Here is a 21,697-nt window from a genome sequence, read left to right on the forward strand (position 1 = left end):
TTTACTCAGCCTGCTAATGCACTTTTTGACGTTATTTCGTGCCCCCACTAAATTTGTCAGCAATTTGAACATATTCTAGGTTGAAGGGAGGGCAATAAGGTTCCAAATAAGATTTTTTCACCTGGATACACTGCATGTATCGTGGAAATCAATTCTGCGGATTTCCATTGGTCCATCACCGTTCCGGACAGTCTCTAACTTACCCGGTGTTAAAATCTGATTGGTTGGAAACCGCTGACCGTACAATGTAAACAGTATTCTTTGGTGCACTGTTTTGACTTTCTAAAAACACTGACAGATATTAGTTTCTGGTCAATCTGTGAAATCAACCATCATGAAAAAGTCTAGATGAAATTTTGAACCTCTACTCGGATCATACGGCTTTTGAATAAGTAAGCTATTCATACATAACCGAGTGCTTTAATTTTTCGTATTATCATTCTTGAGCCATAAATAACTCTACAACGCACAAATGTCATTGAGTACTCACAAGAAGTCACAGGTTATACGGTGCACACAGCAAGCACGAAGTGGTCTTAAGATGTAGCGGAAGTTTTGTGCTGTCATTAGATCTTTTGTCATGTTGAGAATAGCATTTATTCCTTGAACAGCGACATTTTCAAACTGTGCACAAACCGATTCGAAAGTTAAGGTTTTAAAGGGCAGACCGAGTTTTCTAAGTGACCTTAAAGCCTTTTCTGTAGCATTGTTCCCTCAGTGGGCAATTTTATAGCTACCGTGCTGTTTCAGTAAGCTAAACGACCTAGTTTCTTGAAGGGCATGTTTTAAATTAGATTAGGCCAGAAGTGAGCGGTAGAAAAAGGCTCGGATGTTGAAGTCCCCATCGATTAAAATCCACTGAGCAAGTGATTGCCAATTTTCCTAAGGCTGTCAGAAGTTGCAACCACCAGAGTGCATGTTTATGAGTTGGTACTGCAACACCTAGCATAAGGAAAATGGTTACGAAAGTATCGATTTTTAGGCGGCCAGAACATAGATGGGTCCATCTAAGTAAATGAGCATACTGAACTCAACTTTTTTACATTTTGATACAAGGAAGATTTAAAACTGGTTTTCGGCGGCTAAAACTGAAACTAAACAAAATGTTTTAGCCGGACACTTTTGATCAATTTTAGTGAAAAATAGCAACTTCACAAATAAATGTAAAAACAGTCGATTTGAAGAAGCGAGATCTCTTACGCAGAGCCTATTCAGCTAGAGCTTATCAGTTCTCCTGCAGGGTGATGTGGATTGACACAGGGAAGAAAGCCTACTTTCAAGGTTTCAAGGATCACTTTGGGTGTAATAGAGTCGTAAATGTGAGAAAAATTGATACGCGTTAAAAAAACGAGCCAGGTGATTAGTTGACGTAGGTTAACAGCCAAGGAGTTTGGTGAAGGTTTTTTTCCTAAAGGCTTGTTTGGAATTGGGAGGAACCCTGTCGTTGTATTACGTAACCTGAAAGGATACATGATTCTGTCCGGAATTAAGCTGTCTGCATCAGACTTATTTCCGTGAACAGTTCAGAAATGCGCAAGTATTATGCTCTAAGTTGTGTTAACAGTTTTATTATATACTGACTAGTTTTCAGTTTATATAATTCCGAATGAACCCGTGTATTTAGAGAACATTGGACTGATGTTCATGTTGGTTCTTTTTACTAATAAACTAAAACTAGATGAATAGATGAAAATCCATCATTCGGTCGCCAAAACTAAAGAAAAGAATTTCTTAATTCAATTTTGCGTTATCATAGCGTGAACCTAATATTGAATAACTTCCGTCCATTCTCAAAAGTCTGATGTCCACCATGAACAGAGTATAACATCCTGAATAGAGTAAAGTGAAGAGGAATTTCCTAACATGGACCGCCCTTCTTGCAGCACCTGAGTCTTTCCACACTAATTATTTGATGTTGTTGAGTCAAACGCCATTCTTATTGGTGACCAATGGAAAACAATATCAAAAGGCCATCGACTTGTCTTGCTTTACTAATACACAATCTTGCTCTTGTAATAAGTTCACTCAATGAGTGAACTTTCATATGAGAAGTCATCACTTGAGAAACCAGTCAACACTTTTGTAGACGTGATATGGATCCCGTGACTGAAGAATGAGCGGCGCTATACCCTATCTACTTACGAGTTAATCACAAAGCTGATCGGCTGTTGTTGGCATAGCGGATAAGTGATCAAAACGCCAAGCAGAAGGTGACGGGTTCAAAACTCCACGGAGTTGTGCTGATGATTCTTAGTGGCGGGTGACAGTGTGAATTAGCTTCATTTACAGAACGAAACCTGTATAGAAAAGACTAGCAGTTCCTTCGAGAGACTGCAACTTCAAAGGTGAAATGATTACTGAGGTACCTTCAATCATGAACATTTTGTCACTTACCATGTCACTATCATTTGAAAGCCGCGCATTTCACTTTACCTAGGAAGCAGGTGTCTGGGCCACAAATGATACTTTTGTTTACAGTTGCGGTGCTGTCTTGAAGTACTGCCTCTGATGTGAAGCGTTTTCCACTAAGTTACTTAGAGATGTCGTAAGTGTTGAGGATTCACACAGTTTTTTAGGTGAAGATGATGAGATTTAAAATTTGGAAACGTCTTGTTATGTCTTCATCTCTCAAACAACTTGTGTGCAGAAGCTGGCAGACAGTTGGAAGTAGTCAATGTAAGGTATTCCACTAAGCTATCCTTCTGGTCACCGTGTAATAAAAATTGGAATTAGTGAAGTCGTTTCCTTCACTGGGGTAGTGTTAAGATAGAGGTTCGAATAGGGACCACTCCAAACAGTCTCTCTACATTTGTTCGAATAAATACCAGGAGAAATGGGACATAATATATAATGGAGGACTTGACAGTGACCGCGACTAGCCTTTGAATTTAGGAGAAACCCTGTCTACTTGACTGTCTTCGCTTTCTTGCCCTATGTGCAAGTACAGTGTTATTCATAGGGACGAAAACTTTCTTGAGTATGGACTACATTCCGCGGAACACTATTATCAAGCATACGTTTATGAAGCAACTATCTACATAACAATCACCGCTATTTTCGTCACCACCCTCGCTGTCACCTTAGTTATCATCGTCGTCTTCAGTATCAACGTCATCATTGAGTGAGTTTCATTTTTCTTGTCATCTTCCGCAGCGTTCAAAACCCCGGTTCCACACCGTCGCATAATTACATGATTTCCTTACCATCAGAGAAAAGTGGTCAAAAGAAGGAAGCAAGTTCCCTACTACGGGGTGCAAGTAGCCCGAATTTACTAGTAGGCTGCACACAGGTGCAACAGTCCAAAGGGGTACACTGCGGAGAATACCTTGGAACTTGAAAACTGAGACACTTGTGGACATATAACGTGACATGTCATCAGAACCTGGTAAAGGGCATCAAAGCTACCCAATCCGTAGTTGGCGTTCTATGGTTGTGTAGAGAAAGTGAATATTTCTTGATAAAATTGGGACTGTTTCTGATTTACAAAAGCCATAAAAATTTCAGCACCACCAGAGTTACCAAAGTCTGCTTCATGCAGAACATAGTATGCGAAAAAGTATGGAACTTTTTCAGATAATCCCCGCTAAAAATTAACCCCCGCCACCAAAAAAGATTAGAAAATGAGGGTTTAAAGACTGTATTTTTAGTTTTTATTGAAGAGGGCGAAATTGGAAAATGTCATTAATAATTCGCATAAAAAGGTCCGTTTTTCGGTACGTTTGCCTCCAAACGAACTCACACAAGTAGCTGTCCACTAAAGATCGGTTTGTGGCGCATTGACGTTTATTCTGCATCTTAGAGACGTACCGAAGATATTCGATGGTTTGTATGTGATCTCCATTCGTTGGATCCACAAAGTTTTCGCTATGATTAACCGCTTCATGAGTATAATTTATGTCAATCATCGTTTCCATTCCTTGGTATGATTCCCACATGTCGGAGATGATGATTGAGCTGGGAGCGATGCAGGCCTGGATTGTGCCCATCAAAGTGGCCGCATTTCGATTTGGCACTGCATACATGAACACCTCTTTAGTTTCCCAGCAGATCCCTCCGAAAATCTACTGCTGGGAAGGATTTGCCCTGTGTGGTTTTTACGGCGAGATATTAGCGTTTCAACGATCTCGACGTGTAGACCTGGGCTGCCGCTAAATGTTGGAGTCTCCAGAAGCCGCCTGGCGCAAACTTCGCGAAGAAAGTTCTTCCAGTCAACAACGGTCGTGTGGCTAATAGGTAATCTTTCTGAGCAGAATTTGATTTTTCGCGAAATTTCTGGACCAGCAATAAATGATTAGAATTACTATGCTGAACTCCATCCTAGACCGCTCCAGCCAAGTTCCCTTTCGAAGACCGATTTCTTGGCCCAGCAATAAATGAACAGAATTACTGTCGTAAACTCTATCCTAGACCGCTCTAGCCAAGTTCTCTTTCGAAGATCGATTTCTTACGGACACTACCAGGCATTACACCTCCACCTGTCAGAAACAGCTGAAAGTGTCATTTGGTGGCCATTGTTGCACAAACGTTGATGATGGATCACTCCGTGGCTTTGCAAAAAACGTATTGCCGTCTCCTCATCATGAACGAGAGTTGAAAGCTTCAGGAAGTTCATTTAAGATTCTACGTCCGAACGCACATGCGCTTTTGCATTAGTAGCGGGGCTTATCTGGAAAAGGCCAAAAGTAGTGAGTGATACCTATGTAGATAGATACCCATGTGACACAGTTAATACTTGCATACGAAATAACCTGCAAGATTGACTCAGAACCGTCGGTAATTTTAGGGTGTTTGAGTATTCATTCCTTCATGAACGTGATAGCTTACTAATATTTTCATAAAATTAATAGTTTATTGGGCGCTGAGACATTTTGCAACCAAAACCATTAACCAACCGCTACGCTCCCCAATAACGCACTGACGATGTCACCTCGATTGGTGATGAAACATTGGCAATCAAATCACCCAGCTCAGCGTACAAGCCAACAACCAACCATATTTTACAACTCTCGAATCTACAGTTGATCGCCGTATACAAGAACCGCGATGACCCTAATGAATCATCTCTAGTAGATTATCATTAAAACACAACATTTACTGATCTGGATCTAAGAGTAGTTTCCAAATCCAAATAGATTGTAAACATTTAGGAGGACATGATTAATTCTTGGAGTAGAAAGGATGCACAGGGTCACACTCGAAAGTATTCTTAGTCCAACTGTTCAACCCAGCTACAAGATAGCGGACTTTTATGAAGTTGATTTCCTCTAGCATCACTCCGGTTAAGATTCGATGGTTATAATTCCACTAAAAATGCTAAATTACTGATAAGATGATTGAAAATTCATCAAAACCCATTGCTGGATTTGATCTTCTTGGAATACATAATTTTTTCATCATTCTTATTTTTCAGGTGAGCGTAGCCATGTAAGTAACTTATAAGTAGTGAGGCATTGTTTTAAGAAAATATACGCTGACATCTCGAATAGCGAACAAATCTCAGACGAAATTTGCACAGTACATTCAGTGGGTTTAGCTGGGATCCAGCTAATTTACTCGTTAACATTGGCCTTGTCAGGAAACGAATTTATTCCACTTTTTGATGATTCATTTCATTGCCTTCCCGCCAGTTTTGTCCTCGTATGAGTGCAGTCCAAAGGCATGATGATCACGTGACAACTTGGCTGAAGAAAACTAAGTCGTTGTTCTCACATTTACACCACATTTAAGCACGGGTGTTTGCTGCAATGTGAAATCTCCGGAAGACTCGTTTCCTGTCTAGGTTTTGTTGAGTGTCTTAATTATGCGGACGAGAGATGCACAAAACACCATCACAAAAAATGCACTCCTAAGACGGCCAAATAGTTCGAGTAATTCTTCAAGTCTTGGTAATAACGACTGGTGGGTTAATAATTCCTGTTCAAACGAAAGCGTGATTCCAAAAGAATAGGACAGTCAATTTAGATCAGATTTTTTCCACCGGTGAGGCAAATGCCAGTGTAACTTTGAAATCATGTGAAGCTTAGTGACTCAACAGAAAGTTATTGTGTAACGAGGTCAAGGATAAACCGGTTTCCCTAACCGTCCAGTCCGTATTGGTTGATGAAAACACCGTATATGACCTATGAGTGTTTGTAGAGTTCGGGAAGATGCTAATCGCCATCCAACTTTTGTAGCCAATGAGGCTTGGTGCACTTGAAGTCCTGTAGACTGTTGCTTTGTTGTATACCGTACACGGGTTCGACCATAGATACGTATGAACGTACCAATAAACTTCCCTACTCAAAACGCTTGTCAATACTTGTGCCATTTATTTAGGCCGGTGCACAGAAAAGAAACTTACACTACAGCTTTACTTTTTATCAAGCAGAGAATGAAAGAACTATCACAAGTGCTAGGATTCTATCAAGTACTCGTTCCGAACAGATAAATGCTAGTACCAAGTTACAAGTAGCAGATTCATTCAACGAATCATCAGAATTTTGAAATAATTATGTTTACTGACCATCACGTTGGAGTTCAATGTAATTTGCACCCTTTAGGTTTTAGCCACATCGTTAAGCTGTGTGATTTTTATACCGACCTACCTGGCAAGTGTTCAGAACTATCAGAAATGCCAACAAAAACAGCAGTGTGCGTCACGTGACGCCAATAACTTGCTGTCTGCGTTGGAACCCAGCTTTAAGTTCTTGCCGCGTGAACTGGAACCCCTGAGAGTCGCTGGATTTCTGCAGCCAAACTTGCATAAATGGCTCTGGTGGGTGTTACTTTCTGACTGTGCCTCATTTGGACAATAGAAACGGCAGAATCTTCAAAACTCTTTCGAGTACTGCCCTTATTGTGAGCGTATTTAACACACTGACTAATCTCCTAGAGTTTGAACTGGAATGTATGTCCTTTCAGCGGTCAACACTGTTTTTTTTTCAAAGTTCGCTTGGTCGTCTTATCTTGTTTGAGTTTTTGGGGACAGAAAACGGGAAAAGCCAGAGCTTAGGGCACTGACTGTGTTCAATTTCCTTCAATTTCCCTTGTGATGTTAGAGTTATTAATTTTTCAAGAGGCTTGTACTGGGAAATGATTAACTGGACCTGGCGAGTGCGAAAAGTTTTGTTCGGGATGTTTTCCGTCTCCGTTTTGAAGAACTATCTGTTGTATCACGCTGTTGAAGTATATCAACTACGCTCGAGAGGAAACTCACCATGTGGAGGGGGTAACGGCATTCCATGTGGTGGACCGGCTTGACTATGGGTCCAGAACCAACTTCGCAAACGTTTTTGCTTCAATAAAAAGCAACGATTAAGTTGTGACTTAACGTAATGACACGATATTTACAAGGATGAATGAATATGTTTAGTCCCTCCAAATTAGACCATCAAAAATGGAGCGTAATTGGCTCTCCACGGCGTCCATACGCCTAATCCCATCTTGTGACTACTCGGTCCCGATGCCTACACACATAACAAGGCGTCCCCTCTCTGAAGGCATTCTGCACGCGTTAGCTTATTCTTTGATCCAAGGATATTAGCTAAGGCCTACATTATCTGTGTTTATTCAATCGCCGTTTCAGCCTGTTGTTTGGCAGAAAGATCCTAATAAGGCTGAATACTGATATCGATGCACAGCAGTTATCAGAAGGCTACTTAATCTTCGCAAGCCAACAGTGGAACGAGTGTATTTGTGATTCATTGCTATTTTGTCTTAGATAACTGCCATTGTGTTCGTTACCGCCATCACTGCTGTTCTCAAATGTCAGAGTCCTTTTCTTCAGGTTTGTTATGGAAATCAGAACTTTTGGCGATAAAATTCATTTAACTTTGTAGCTTATCGTCTTTGAGAACCCTATTTTACCTAACAAACTGCGAAGATGTTTAGTCTATTTTGAACGTGGCCATGAAATGCAACCATGGGTCTAGTTGGCTCCGAGGTTCTGCGGCAGACTGTCCGCTGCTAAGTCTGATCAGTGTTCAATAACATACCCGGTTCCCCTCGTCACATCGAACATGATGGCCGTTGGTTTGCTCTCTGAGCTCATTGAAAGCAAATGAGGACATTATTAGTGTGTTGGATCAAATAAACGAGCAAAGTAACAAAATCACGATAAGAAAAGAATAAGCAATCGATAAGAACTCACGAATGCGTAGATCTCATAGTCCACTACACCGATTCCAATGCAGTAACCGGCTGTGAAGGAAATATCCACTTGTAGAAATCTTCCACAGATAATTCACGTGTGAGTAGTATATTCCATGATAGGAAAGTCATTTACAGCTAAAAAATGTCACAGAAAGTTACTGTCACGTTCAACAGTTCACATAAACACAGATATAGTCCCACTGGTTCGGCAGTCAGCAAACAGTTCAACGGACCGCAAATCCACTGATTCAGCAAGGAGTCAGAAAGTCGCGCCGAAAATTTGTGTATCGTATTACTTGGTGCAATATAAATTATCGGTGAAAAAAACAGACTTCATGATAAAATATGTAAACAGTTACAAAATGTAGTTTAAGTTTAGGAAAAATGTTAACTAAATGTGATAACGGATTACGGACACCACAACTTTTTCGCACGGTTTCAAGTTTATAATGTTACAGCACATTACAACAGTTACAAGACATCTAACGCGAAGAGCTAACCCTGAATATCTCTAGTCACGGAGGTGAAGCTGAAAGATATATTGCAGAAAAGAATGGAACTTGGCGAAAATACACTCATTTGCAAACTAATTTGGTTTTTCGAGAGACTCATCTGGGCCCCAACTGAATCTCTCGTTTGTGATGTTCTCAGGCAACTGAATGTGCTGCACCAGGCCACATCATGTTACAATCACTACGATATTCGATTTGCTGAAAATCCGCCTGAGAACATCACAAACGAGAGATTCAGTTGGGGCCCAGATGAGTCTCTCGAAAAACCAAATTAGTTTGCAAATGAGTGCATATTCGCTAATTTCGTGCAATTTGCCTTCAAGTAGGACATAAGGTTGACGGAAACCCGGGGACTGCGCCTATCTGAGGAGCCTCAAAAAGAGCGAAACCGGTCGTGGGCTGTCGACGAATTTTCAGCAACCTTATGAGTAGTACCTTGCAAAGAATGGAACTTATAAGTAATTCTGCACAGTTATGCAGACTTCAAATAAATCAGCTCTTAATTTTTTAAACTTTTGTATGTGTAATTATCCGTAGTTAAACTCACCACACCCGGTCCTAGCCCTCTGCCGCCAATTGTCGTAAATAAAGCTGGAAATGACACGACATAATCCATTACTCATACGCTTCCTTTTTAGTGTCTAATAGACTCAGAAATTGTGCACGCGGTTTCATGTTAAGCGCTTTGCAAGGGTTGGTGCCGAAAAGTGATGAAACAGCAAAGATTGACTGATTGTTCTGCAAATGAACGATTTGTGTAGACTTGATGGGTACTCTTTATCAAATCGTTCATCATTATGACATCCGGAAGTTAAGTCTGTGCGGATAACCGTTTCCACAAAACTGTCATTTATCATGCAACGTAGAAGTGAGTCAGTCGTTCATAGATAACTGTCACAAACTGAAGAATATACACAATGGTTACTGACTCAGCCTTCCTACAGACAATAGATTGACGATAACCATCTCCGGGACTGTCCTGGCACATAATGGAACGCTCTTAGAGTGCGCACATACTACGACGGTAGTCGAATCATGCCTCCAAAAGACTTTTGTTCCTACAGTTTATTTTGGAAGGTGTGCTGGTATTTTGGGTTGCAAAGTGTTCTCAAGAAATCAGTGGGCTGAAAAAAATGGTTTTGGGCTGAAAAAAATTGTTTTTGTTGGAAAATGATTTGAAATTTTTAAGATGAAGTCAGGAAATGCCGTGCAACAGCTAAGCAGTTATTTCATTCAGTGCACGCTCTCTAAATCCCTAGGGCGATTCGGATCACCAATTGGGGGTTGGCCACAGGGTGATCATCTAGCATTTAGACCAAATACACATCGTTAAATCACGCATTTAATACCACGTGCTCAAGTATTGCTCGGCTCCTGGAGCAACGGTTTCTCGAATGAGGGATTCACACAACTCTCCTGGTTTAAATCTTTGTAGTGGCTACCGATAATTTTCAAAAAAGAAAGGACTGCTTGGCATTTCGGCACAGGGTGACTTCATCTTAGTAGTAACGTCTCAACTCAAATGAATGCAATTACTAATACATTAAGTAATACTGGTCTTGTAAATAGGTTATCATATGAAAGCACTGTGTTACGCTTTCAAAACAGTTTCCACTTTATGGAGTTGAGGACTGGAATAAATCATTTTCAATCAAAGGTATCTTTAGATTAACGATATTTTAGAAATAATAGTGCAAATTTAGCGGCCGTATTAGTTGTTTGCTTATTGGATAAAAGCTCCAAGGTCGTTTATGTTTTAGGCCTCAATTTTGCGAGTGCATTTTAACTGTCAAAATCTATCGGAGATCACTATGTGATAATTTTACTTATACTTATGTAGGAAGGAAGCCCTTCGCCAAAACAACTGAACAGCTCATTAACTAAACATTTACAAACTATTAAAGGGGAGGTGAACATCTCTTATGCACCCCGTTTCTAAAAACCGAACGTCCTCACGCACCTTCCTGAGCTTTCATGGATATTCAATCACGCAATTGTAAACGGACGCTGCAAAGCAGTTCCACAATTTACCACCTTCCACTATCCTCGAGCCAGGGTTACGAATCATCGTCATCATCCTCATCATCGTCATCATCATCATCACCATCCTCGTCATCGTCATCATCATCATCATCATCATCTTAACCATCACCATCGTCATGGACAGCATGACGTCAGTGTTCAACACCGATGCTTCGCTGCCGTACAACCATAATGTGCAGTTCATGGTTATACATGCGCTGGGATACTTTCAGGGCGCCCACACCTAGACAAGAGGACGATTAGGGTTCTCAACCAAAGCCACATGTTCCAATTCCCAACCTGGAAGACCAGGAGATTGTGTTCGCCAGACCTCCAAGCATTGACTAACCTGGTATGAGAGACTCTGTGAGTGTCACGGGGACACTCCCCAGTATAGCTCAATGGAGGTGCGCAAACCGTCGCACCACGATAAGGTCTGGAAAAAACATGCTCCTCGCATGCCTCATCATTAGCAACACCGTTACACCCGTATGTTTTCCTCTTCATACTTCTGTCAGGCTGAATTTGTATGCACAATTCAACAGGATAAACACAAAACATGGAGCTGGTTTCGAGAAAATTTTGACAAAATAAAACTCTTTTTGTCAGATTTCACTGACATTTTACATACGAATATACAACAGCTAGGTAAGGAGGATAGCATTATTGTGAGCCTCCAAAGGTAATGAGTATGTTGCTCAAAAGGGATGAGGAAAAGTTAATATATTTATCTTTTTTCGTGACAGAAATGTGGCAACCAGATGAGACGGTTGCTAGAACTTCTGCTCCTATATGTGCTCTAGCTGCTTACTAACTTCAGTTCAGTCGTATGAAATCCATTGTCGATGAAACATCATAAAACAATTGAGAACATCGTTAAATTGGTGCTCGGAGGAATGAATGTCTGGATGTGTTTGTTAAGAAGTACCAATTTCTAGTTGATTGCTTATGAACGGCCAACATTTATTTGCATCTCGCCATTCAACATAAACGGATGTGTCTTCAAAACGACAGAAATACCAACTGTACTGTACTGACGAGGTTATTATTGGTTCAGCACACCTGGTCATACGTCTAGGCATCTCGGCGGGTATAATCTGGACATTGCTAAGCACTCGTCCACTCGAAGTTTCAGCATTCAGCCATCCCCTCTATCAAGGACTTTTTCAAGCACATTACTGATTTCATTTTGTCTGCAGAGTTATGGCAACTAACAATCGTTTTTCATTCTTTGAAAGCGACAAGTGCATAAATTTGTGCATCATACTTCCGCTGAGGCCTCAAAAGTACAGCGAGCAACTCAACACTGCAGCTGTCCTGTCTTAGACCGACCTTTTCTGGGGAAAATCAGTTCTCACAGCAGATGACCGCTTCGTGTAGAAAAGCCTTGTCTCAGAAGCAACAAGCCACCTAGCAAATGAATGTATTTCTCGAAAACAGTCTAATTCGGATTCAAGTAGAACATAGAGCTGATGGGAACTCGGGGACTGCGCCTACCTGATGAGCCCCAAGAAGGGCGAAACCGGTCGTGGGCTGTCGAAGAGTTTTCAGCAACCTTGTGAGTAGTTTCCTCCATGAAAACCACCAATCGATTCATTTAGGTTGTTGATCCATAGACAGACAACAATAACTGTAGTTGGGTGCTAATAAAACGCACCTCATTTGAAGTCGCCTTTAGAGTCAAATCTCTAAATAAGTGTATACTATCACCGGAAGTGTTTGTGGGGTGTCCCATGGTAATCAAACAAGACACAATACGGTGAATCACTTTTGACCCTTGCAAGATCTGTTTGTTGAAACAGTATTCCATGGATTCAGGAGGTTATCCATAACCCAAGGAAAAAACATTTGCTTACAAAGACGTATCGATTCAGGAAATGTGAAAGTGATCTGGTGAGACGAACTACGAAAATGTCATTATTATTGGTTTATTGGATAAAAGGGTAAATTCAACCAGATAACCGTGGCCTTTTTCTTTTGAATCAAATGGTAGGATCTGTCTGTGGTCACTGGGGACGCACGTAATCCAAAAATTAGGCAGTGTTGCCTCTGAATCTGTCAGATTTTGTCCGCCCAAATTAGATTAACCGCACCAATGTTTTTGGACAAGCGAAAAACAAAAGTGACCGAACAATATTCAGGACGAACCAACACCGCTCCAAGTGCGTACTAATCAATTGGGCACCTATCCTCGAGGGCACACTAACTAGAACATAGATGAGATTTGGACCTTTGCAAACGTAATTCTTCTGTGGTATTTCTAAGTTGATTAAATGAAGCTGATTAGTCCAAACTAGACAAAATAACACTTCACGTATTAAAAACAATTCTAGTCCCCTTTGTCGCAAAAAATAGCAACGAGCTTGAACCAGCATCGACCATATCTGCATCTTTTTCCACCTGAGATTGACTGCCACAAATTTGGGCATTTTTGATAAAGTTGATCTTTGGTTTTCCCTCCAGCTTAACTCCGTCAAATCACAGAAACAAAACTAGAAAAAACTGAAGACAATTCAGGCAGCTGGGTATTGATTTTTCTATGCCTGTTTCTGAAAACAAGAGAATGGAAAGTGCACTTATAGTTTTTGATAGTAAAATATGTGGAGTCCCTTAGAATAGACTGCTTTTGTGGGATCCTAGGAGGATCCTAGGGGGAAACGTTCAATTCAACCCCAAGATTAGCCAATCTGCCCGAAATGAAGTACTTAGAGGGAAGAAGACCCGGTTAAGGTGGACAAAAAAGGTTTCAAATACACGCAGTTTAACGAGAGACAGCAGAAATGCCTGGATGCTGCCCACCGAGGGCTTAGATGTACCCTGCGGCAGATGAATAGCTCTTAAAGCATCATGAATATGGATGAATTGAACCGAATAAGACTTGCTACGCAGTTCATCGATGATAAAAGCTAGAAAAGAATGTGAAGTGTCGAAAGTGAAGTACAAGTATGTTTATAGTAAACATATAAGAATCAAACGCGAACAGATGCACTGTAGTACCCTGAGAGTTTTTGAAAATGAAAGATCGATACAAAGATTAAGCTTAGTAATGTTGAAAGTAGGCTTTCAAATTTAATTCAGTTTTTGCTTGTGGTATTTACATAAAGTGTCGTATTCTACTGCGTTTAGCATAACTTACTAAAGACGGAACCACAGAGGTGACGTTTGAAAGCTAGTCGTATTCATTTATATTCTGTAATGCACTACCCATAAGGTTGCTGAAACTCCTCGACCAGCCCACAACCGGTTTCGCCCTTCTTGGGGCTCATCAGGTAGGCACAGTCCCCGAGTTTCCGTCAACCCCATGTTCTACTTGAAACCAAATTGCACGAAATTAGCGACTATACCTCATTTGCAAACTAATTTAGTTTTTCGAGAGACTCACCTGGAACCCTGCTTCCTGGAAACATGAAAACCGAGAGATTCAGTTGGGTTCCAGGTGTCTCTCGAAAAACTAAATTGGTTCGCAAATGTGTGTATATTCGCTAATCGCATTCATATCTGGAAAGACAAACCATCCAGATGTGACTCCAGATATGGTAGTTTATATGGCCACCTCCAACAGTTTAGTGTGTTGTGCACGTCTAATAAGGGGAACACACTGATCTAAGCTAATACGTTTTCGTCAACTCACTCTATACCATAGCCTCATCTTACGAAAGACTGAAGTAGTAGTTCGGTCAGAATCCCAAACTCTCTTGTAAAATGGAAGGCTATTGTGTCAAGATGAATATGGGTTACCGTAAAGGCACACATAAGGCATTAGCGGTTCGGTCGAAAGTCTGCCTAGACACTACATGGCACTCCTCTTCTGTCCTACCTTCAGATACTACTACCACGGGAAAAGCAGCCATTCTAAAGTAGTAGTATAAGTAGAGGGAGAAGGATTCCACCACCCTTTCGAGGAACGCTGTGACTCATGACTGTTTGGCGTCAAATGTAATGTTGGGATATTTGTGTAGATTCTTTAGTACTACGTTAAAATTCTGATAACATCAACTTGATTCGCACAGGCAGTTAGAGTGCGTCCGATGAAGTTTTATGAATAAGGTGTTCATGAATGTACCCCGATAAGCCCACCAACTTTTCGTGGTGGCCAGACTCCCTCACCGCAATGACCCCAAGCGAACCATTTGCGGGAAATCAGTTCCTGAATATTTAGCCTGAAAGGAGGCACTGCGAGGCACAGTCGCTCTAATTCTTGAGACAGTTGTGATGACATTTGGGAGACCAGCACATCTACAGGGTTAGCAGTGTTGTTGCTTAAAGAGGGACGGGTGGAAAATGGTGCACTTCGATCACTCCGATACTGACAGTGATTGTAGGCTTTAAAAAATTCATGAAATGCTTGAATTGTACTCTGAATTAGCATTAGGTTTTGACCTTTCGTATGTCTTCATCTGCAAACTTAAGTTAGGTCAATCCATATATGGCCTTGTGGGTCACATCCTGAGATATCTGAAAGAAGCTCTGCCTTGAACTATAAAAAAATAAGGTGCTATTCTTCCGCACATGATGCTGAATACTGAAAAGGTGCAAACACACACCTGTTTTACAAATCCTGGAAAAAGTAGCCCATTCCAGACAGCGATTGAGGTTTGATTACTGATGTCTGAAAGTAAGACTGTCTCATTTGCAAAAGGCTTCAACCATTGAGAGGTGAACATGGCTACACTCATGGAAAATGCACATTAACTATTTTGGTTGTATTTTGTTTCACTGAAGTGGAACCATAGAAAAGAATCTTGAGCCAGCATAGTCGTGGGTTTGTTGCTGCAGACCACGTGATACTAGACAAATCGATGTGCAAAAACTCGAGAACGATTGTCAGCCAGTTCCGAATGTACAGCAAAATACTCAGCCAAACATTTACCCCAAAATTGTCACATTCGGGTATGCAAACGAATAACTTTTGTGCTCAAAAGTTGGATTTTGTCTGATCAACAGCTTCAAGTGACTGCTGTTTTTTAAGTGATTTCCGAGTTTAAATGGCACAGGATGTGAAATAATGGATGAAGATTTTGCGTAACTTTATACTTAGATAACTGAGAGGTATTAGCGGCCGATTATGATCGAGTTTGGCAGTATTGGGATTTGTAGTAACAAGCATGTTGTTCAATATGAGGCGGACACTCCCACCCATGTGGATTCATTCAAGGCGTGTCTATGGACAACACCTACTGTCGCTGTGTAACAACGGAAGTGGTGCGCAAAGATCAACACAGTTGTGATTAATTTTCTTTTTAAGTTCCCGAAGATACGCCGCATTTAAAACTGTCACACCGTGGAGCGTCATAAAGAAAAACCTGCGTGAAGTGAAACAAAGTTGAGAGAAAATTGAAATTTAGTCTGCTTTGTGCAACGGAAGAAGTATTGTGTCATACCTCTTGACAGTTTAGTGAAAACCGTTCATGAGGAGTACTGCAAGCTTGACGTAGTCAAAGTACGGCTGCCTTGAGCTTTGCGGCATAACAGATAAAAGCCAAATGTCGGGTAAAAAACCAAACGCCATATGGATTGCAACAAAATGAAATTATTGTGTATTGTTTCCCAATGCACTTTGTAAATCTTACAAAGAATTTCTAGCTTAGAGTAACTTTCGGGAGAAAACCTACGCAAACAGGTCAGCCAACTTTAAAATCATGACTGTTCCATTATGTCAGCCTTGTTAATCTCGTGACAGACATCCGTGTTTTTAGAATTTTTTTGCAATGGAGAGGGTAGTAAAGATATCTCATTGGTTTATCCGTGGTTCAAATCCAGACCCGAAGTCTTGACTTTTTCTGTCCAGGCTCGGGCGGTATCTCAGACCCGTGCTTCCCTTGGACGGCACCGGAAAAGTATTACACCTGAGTAATTATTACCGTTTACTGACATCTTAAAACGAACCCGTTGTTAATCCATTCGGATCTAAATATTTCACGATTTCAACATTGCCTCTTTAGTCAAGTGTTTGCATGATACTACTTGCTTTCCGTAATAGGACTACAACAGCTAAGCATGAGCATCCTTTTTGTCAAAATATAAATGCCTCCGTCTGGGTTTCGAAACATGCGATCAAACATTCAAGTGAGGTCAAATCAAGTGAAGTCAAGTAAAGGTGCTAGATACATATATTTAGGACGATATTGTAAGTGATAAGGCGCTAAACTCTTTGTCCGTCAATGCAGATTTTACGTAATCTCATAAAACACACGTTTACTACGCGTTCAGTAAATGAGCTAGGTAAGACTTACTGGAATTTTCTACTTGGAACATCAACATGAGGTAGACGTGGTCGAGAGTTAGGCACTGTTAGCAGGGATGAAATGCGTTTGAAAGCCTGCTCGGGAAAGTTAATGCACGCACCAAAACGCTTATTTTCTACCGACCGGATGATAGATCAGTAATATAGCCCCGAGAAGTGTTCCGGGCCCAACGAGGGGAATACGAACGAAAGCTAAGAAAAAAAACTTTTTCTGGTTACTTGGAACTATTCCCAAAACGGATTGTTACTTGAGGAGTATCCAAACTCGCAGGTACTTCACGCTGGAAGTTCCGAGGATAGATACACTGGAAACGGTGAAATGGTGATGGCTACTGTAACGCTGACCGGATACGATACTTGGAAACATTGGAGGCGAGAAGGTTCGCCCGTCTTGTTAACAACTTTTATCAAAAGAGCTTGTAAACGCAGACTTCTTACAGGGACACAAGAGGTACAATCCTGCATATTGGAGGTGATGAGGCATATTCATTTCATATAAAAAGAAAAAAGAAAAAACGGTGGCATGCTGCTGGACAGGGCTGTTAACGCACGCCAGAACAAAGAGTGACCATCTGCGCTTTCTAATAGTGAGCTGCTTGAGATGTCGGTTTCAATTAGTATTTCTAGGCCATGTCAATCTCCTGCATCACTGAACACCTGCGGTAACGTTTGTTTGTTAACGTGGCCGAAACGAGTAGCTTTTAAATCGCGTGTTAAAATGACGGAATCCATTATGCGTACCACAATATCTGTACGGAGAAAGACTGAATTTACAGATCTTGGTGGGAACCCTGGTCCAACAGGGCGTCTTCTCTTTGATTAAGATGCAACTGTTCAGACGGCTTCGAATGATCAAATTTGGGGAGAGACGTTTCCATACCTCATTGTCCTTGTTTACGTCGCCGACGTTCTGATAGGTGCACCGAAACGATCAAGTATTTTCCCAGGTAAAAGTCAGTTCATATACCAGACAGATGATAGTTTTGTTGAGAACGCAACCAAACTATCTACAATACGACCTCGATCGATAATCAGGCTCATAATCTCTACCGGTTGGCACCTACTGCATGTTCTTTTACACTTTTGCTGATGCTGTGCGATCCATGGTAGTACATTCACTGTTGGCAGTGACTAAGTCTGACAAACATACGAATTCTCGATTCGGATTGTCAGGGCCAGAAGAACAAAATTTCGACTCTTCATCAAACAGATGCAGCGAAACACGCCTCATTTCACGATATGTCTTGTCTCTGGGGATCCGCGTTCACGTAGATCTTATTGAGAAGACTGAATTCCAATTAGCTTGCTTTCCGACCTCTACACTTACTCCTCACTGCACAGGGGTCCAATTAGTGGAGGAGTGGATCTGTCAGAGGTGATGTGAATGGTCACAGCAGGTCGAAGAAAGAGTTTACATAGTCATTTAGATGTTGGAAAAATGAATTAAATTGAAAGACAAACACTTGGAGTAATGCTTCACAGTACCCTGATTTTACCTAATGAAGTTCGCCGTAGACTAGTTCTTTGAGTGCCGTTGAGGCGTTGTTTCCGAATGATTAGACAATACAGTAACCAGAGGAGATAATTAGTGCACTGTTTTATGCTCGCTTTTGTCACTAACGATATCAGGGATTTATAAGAAGTAAGGTAGCGTAAAATGAACTCAACAGAACTGTTGGGGTTCCCGATACGGAGCTTTGAGTGACGCATAGGTTCGACAATCTCGAATATCAAGAGGAAGAGTTGGGTTCGTAATTGTACGGTACTATTTACACAAGGGTAAGCAAATGTGTACAACAAACCTCAATTGTTCACGTTCGTAGCGTCAACTATTTCACAGGTCCGTCACTGGCCGGCACAGTGCAGTGTCAACGTCGGCACACCCGACAGGGGCGAGCGGAATGATGACTCGGTAGCGTGGGTTGCGGTCGTTCCTTCCGAAGACGGTCTCGTGATTATCATTGGACGTACGACCACACGGAACTCATGAGAAAACAAGTCAAGGCAGACTCAGCAAACGGGACATGAGCGCACATGGGTAAGTGGGTCAGCAGCGCACATTGACTCACAGACACTCGTCAATACACAAGTGTCGGAAAGGACGACCTCTGCGCCAGTGAGTGGCAGGTACGGATAAGCAAAACAACTGAAGATCAAAAGTACATAGGCGGAGTAAGCGAATGAATGGGGGAATTATCATTAGGTCAAGTTAGATCGAACAAGGACTCTTCTAAAAGAGTGCACTCTTTCTATTGGACCTATGACTTCCATCAATCCATGTAATGTCTGAAAGCTCATGTCGGAGTAGAATCGACCTCGTGGGTCTCCAGAATTGTCTACCTGCTAACTAGCAACCAGCCTGCTAACGCCACGTCATCCTGCAGGTAACCACATCGATAACCGTAAGTTTACTGGACCAGGGCATGGTTCTATAAACACTGTCACAATGATGGCATGGCGATGCAGCTTAGAGGGGCTGGTGAATGTTGTGAGGGTCTCGCTGTTGAATAAGTATTCATAGTCGGTGAGGTTTTCATGATAACTGACACGATGATTTTGCTTATTTACCCGGCGAACTTCTTCACCTTGATCCGCATCAAAATCGACGGCTTGTGCGTTCTGTTTCGTCCAAAGGTATTACGGTTTAGCTATGAGGAACTGACTCACTCATTTCTCAGAAGGTCACGCATATTTAATAGATGTAGTGACCCTCAATAAACGTTTGACATTCCAGCCCTCAAGAAGAATCCAAATGTATTCAAGGAAGCAGAAGGTAGGTGCGTCATTCAGCCTTGCTTCACTGCACAGGATGCTAGTCGTCCAGATGTTTTCACTGCTCACCCGCATGCTTCGTTGCTTTGATGTTGAATATTCAGCGTCATTTACCGACCCCACTTGAAGCAATTTCCTCACTGGAGTGTCCTACGGCTAGTTTATTTTGCAAGGCTGGGATTCCTTACGGAGCATTTGGCTACCGCCGAGGTGGACCGGTGTGGACGTAGAAGTTAGTTGAAAAATGCAAGCTGAACACTCAGTCAGAGTAGCAAGATATGATCAATCACTCTTGAAGGACGGCCAGATGTGCCTGCTCTGAAGCATACTAGCATGCTGTTAAACACTGTGTGAGAATTTGGATTAAAAATGACCAAAGATGTTGAACAAAGGCCGACATCCATTTTGTATCGAAGATGTACGGACACAGGCTATTGCTCTTCAGCGTAACGCCATCTGGATATGTTCGTGAGTGAAAATTCTGTAAACTACCCACGAGAACAAGAGGATGCATCACTGACGTTTAATTTATGAGGTTCCCAAATTTTGCGCCATTTGTCAATTTGCTCTTCAGCTTTTAAAGTTGCAGATTGACACCGAATTACGTTTAATTAACTCAACATATCTTAGGATTGGCACACCTAGCAATGAGTGTGCACCCAGATAACGGGTTTGAAAATGTCACGAAATGCAAACTAACCCCGTTCAAAGTATTTTCCTGTATCAAATGCCAAGAACCGTAATCGGTATGACAGTATTCACGTTTTCGGAACGTCCAAAACGGAAATGTCAGTGAGAGCTGAGGTGTGGACAGTTGTCGTTCGCCTCACTGACACAGCCAGATTTGACGAGTTTCAGAGAACCAAGTTTGACATTGACATGCAAGCGACATGAGTGCTTCTGAGAGCGTTATCGAAAAAAATACGAATTGTGCTTAGTTTTGCAAATGAAGATTGGATTGGAATCGTTCACGGAACGGTGTGTTATTGGGCGGAATTTAGGTAGATCCAATCGCGTAGATGGTCATAGATATGTTGGTTGCGCAGGCCAAGTTGACTGCATGCGATTCGCCACCACATGAAGTAGAATTAATCGCCTGTTCGCATCAGTTTGCATTTTAATTGCAAGGCGCATACAAAGTCCAAGAAAGGGCGGCCGATAGGATTTCTGATTTTAAGTTCAAAGAGAAAGAATCATAAAAATGCTCAGAAATTGTGCGTGCATGTGAGAACCAGCGTTTTTTCAAGCTAAATTCCTCTGGAGAGTTGTCCTGTCGTCCTGGAGCCGGTAAAGTATTTCGGTACTTTATGATTATCGAGGAGTTATGAATTCACTTTAAACCCTGTCATCTTGGAAGAGCCATCCTCCTACCTATTGATTTTATTGATTAATTACATCAAAAGCTTCTTATGCTAGCCGTATCGTCAGTTCACAGACCTCTGATAGCACTGGCTGCAATCCGTTGTTTCCCGCGTGACCACAGTTGCAAGGCGATTTCTCCAAGATAAATTCAAGAGAACACAGTACAAGATATTGTCGCAATCAAAAAATATCGTTCGAAAAAGAATATATAATAGTAAAGTAGATAATTCTTGGATGATCTCTTGATGGCATTTCCTTTGTTAAAATATATACATCAATTTACGATAACAAGTATCTGATCAATGTTCAGTTCGAGTCAGCTTCATCAGATTCATTCGACATTCAACGGACAATGTGAAGTAGAAGTGGCTGAATTGCTGCTAGGTTTTAATTACTTCTATTCTTTTATTCCACTGTACAAATCTGTCAATTCTTGTTTCATTTTGAGGTGTTCCGAAGCTTTACGTTATCCTGTCGTCAGACTCATCAAGCACACCGATCTCTCTCGACTTATTCACTTTCACATTTCTTTTTTTATCATACCAATTTTTATTATTTGTAGAATACTAAAGAGCCCAATCAATCAGATTGATAGTTCCTAACTACAGCTTTTTACTTAGAAGTGTATTTCACTGAGCTTCAAACAATAGAAGTT

General features: G+C 41.3%; 1 protein-coding gene across 1 annotated transcript in view; it reads left to right on the plus strand.

The window, feature by feature from the left end:
* Window positions 1–298: 298 nt before the first annotated feature.
* Window positions 299–21,697, plus strand: part of T265_01778 (hypothetical protein) — a gene marked incomplete at both ends in the record, with an annotated part of 40,398 nt that continues 18,999 nt past the window's right edge. Inside the window, one exon of the mRNA XM_009165868.1 lies at window positions 299–392. The remainder of the gene's footprint in view (window positions 393–21,697) is intronic.

This window comes from Opisthorchis viverrini (genome assembly GCF_000715545.1).
Source record: "Opisthorchis viverrini unplaced genomic scaffold opera_v5_19, whole genome shotgun sequence".
In the NCBI taxonomy this organism is placed as follows: Eukaryota; Metazoa; Platyhelminthes; class Trematoda; order Opisthorchiida; family Opisthorchiidae; genus Opisthorchis; species Opisthorchis viverrini.